Here is a 2893-nt window from a genome sequence, read left to right as displayed (position 1 = left end):
AAAAAAAAAATCATACTGTTCAGTCGAATATTTAAGAATTTAAAGATCTTAGGCATCTCAGTTTTAATTTTTAACCTCTGACTTTTATTTTAAGCTAATTCTCAATCTATCCTTTATTAGGACATAGCAAGTAAAGACACTCAGACAGTCACACACTTTCCTATTATGGCACCATGCTTTTATTATACTTTTTGATTACTTTCTCAGCAGCTGCTAGTCTTCTCTATTGAGTTTTCTGCCTTTTAAAAAATGTCATTAGGTAAAACTATTAGACAATGTCAATAAAATCTAATAAAATGTTTATTTTGGCAAGTTAAAAATCTTTATGGGTATATTGGAGGTCATTGTCATTAGCTTTTATCATTTTTCAAAGCTAAACCTTAGTGTCTATCAAAAACAATCTTATGTTTTAGCTTTTATTTATGTCATAACAAAACCTTTAGCAAAAACCCTTAACAAAACCCTTAGCAAAACCCTTAACAAAACCCTTAGCATGAGTGGTTGCAGTTAAATGATAAGGAATTATTAATAAGAATAGTTACCATTTATTAAGAACTACATGGTGAGCACTTAACATTGACTCATGAAATTTCCACTGTAATCCTAAATATTTTACAGTTGAAGAAACTGAGATAACGCTGCTAATAAGTGCCTGAGCAGGGGAATGGATGCGGCTTTAACTGACTCAAGATTTCTTTACTAACTAACTAGACCAGTGGTTCTGAAATTTAGGAAACTTCATTCCTTAAACAAGGAGCAAAATCACAATTTCTGGAAAATGGAAACAAATCTTCCCGATTTTCCAGTGTTACGTAGGACACTGGAGTCCACATATGTGTCACCGGAAATCATTGCTAGTGTCCAAGTTAAGAAATCAGAATTGTATTAGGAACATGAAATTTTGTCCTAACTTAGTCTTGTGTCCTCTGCTTTAAGTTTACTGGCATTTATAGCAATTTACATCCCTCAACCTTAGAAAAGAAGAAGACAGAAAGGAAAAGTATGAGAGTAGGGAGGGAGGTAAAGATGTAAAAGGAAGGAAATTAAAAACTGGATATATCCTTTGCACCCCCTGTCCCCAGCCATTCATTGTCTTCCTCTGTCTATCTATTTTCAGTGAGATATAGCAGTATATTTTCATATTTCTAGAATATACTTAGATGTAGATTTCACCTGTATAAATTTTCTCTGGTGAAGGTTGATCCAAGACCTGTTTTCTTAGACTGAAAGAACTATGGTTACAAATTTGTAAGGGTAGGTTGTCAGCTTACAAATGAATGAAATGTACTGCTTTTTTAGGCAACAAATTCTTCCCAGGCTTCAGCAGATATAAGTACAATAATCACCACATCTATAGGAATAAACTCCAAACTCAGATCTCTAAGCCTAGAAATATATAAGTCTTTTTTTAGGGTAAGCAGAGATCCACCAGGTATTCCTGAGAATGGGCAGCATGCAGAAATGCGTGGACATTGGCCTGTATGTATGTGTCATGAAAATCATTGCCAGGTTTAAGTTAAGAGATCAGGACTGTATCATGAATGTAAACAAACTTTTGCCCCAGCCTAGTCTAGGTTCCTCTAAGTTTAGTGGCACTTGTATTAATAGCAATTTCCATCCCTCAACCATTAGAAAAGGAGAAGAAAGAAAGAAAAGATATGAGAGAGAGAGGTGAAGATGTAATTGTGTTGTAACATTCTGTTATCATTGATTTAACTATTTATGCTATTTCATATACACATGTAAAGTCTATGTACAAACAAGTCAAATGTGAGAACCATTACTTTGAGTGTCCAGGCAAGGTCATGTTTCTCCAGATTGCAAGGACGTCAACAGTGTGCCAGGCTTCTGGCTGCAGTCCTGCAGTTCCTCGACTCTCTATCTGGTGTCCTTGTCACTCCTTGCTCCACTGTCTTCTGTCAGTCAGGCTGCTAGTCTCAGGTCCTCTCCATGTTCACTTTACAATCTGGGACATTCCCAAGAGAAGACATGGGCATTGTGGAGAGGGTTATGTGTAGAGGAAAGTTTGGAAAAGCAAAATTTGAGAGTCAGATTTGGCAATGCCCACGACATACCTAAATATACATTAAGTGTTTGGAATTTATTATTGTATTTATTTACATTTGTCTTTTTTTTCAGCACCATTTGTCCTTACCATAACAACTTCCATACGACAACTTCTGATTGAGAGTTGGCGGCCTCTGCACACGCTGGCAAATCGGTAGAATCTGAAGTTACATTATTCATTAATGACTTAATCTTCAAAACTTTAGTGCAATTCGTTAAAGAAGATTTTTGCTGGGAGAGGCCATAAGTGAAATGCTAAATTAGGTACTGTGACAGGAGACGCTTAGTCTCTCAGAGTGACCTATTATGATTTTTTTTATGTGTTCCATGAATTGTGAAGTAGGAAAAATGTTAGGCACATGTTTCAAACTATTCATATTTGAGTTGAGAATTGTGTTATAACGTTCTGTTAACAATTGATTTAACTAATTATACAATCTCAAATGTACATGTAAAATTATGCAAACTACTATCTCACATATATGTATGTGTATATGAAGAGGGCTAGTTTTTTAGAGGATTAGAGCACTGTTTAGAATTCTGCTAAAATAGAATAGGCTTTTGTCATGTAAATTAAGAGAGTTAAAGCCAAGTACTTAGTAAACAGATTATTCTGACTTGTGTAATCAACTATTGGAGCAGATTATCTACATGGTTAAGGCCTATGACTTAAAATTAAACTATAACTTTCAAGTTTTCATCCATAATATGGAAATTAAATGGGGTAAATTAGACCAGCTAAATATTATTCTGCTGCATCTATATACTATAAACATGTACAGTTTTGTGGTAAAGGCCTATTGCATTTTATGGAAACCTCTATTAA

Source organism: Propithecus coquereli, unplaced genomic scaffold (genome assembly GCF_000956105.1).
Source record: "Propithecus coquereli isolate 6110/MARCELLA unplaced genomic scaffold, Pcoq_1.0 Scaffold123, whole genome shotgun sequence".
In the NCBI taxonomy this organism is placed as follows: Eukaryota; Metazoa; Chordata; class Mammalia; order Primates; family Indriidae; genus Propithecus; species Propithecus coquereli.
The sequence above is the reverse complement of the archived record's forward strand: the minus strand, read 5'-3'. Positions refer to the sequence as shown.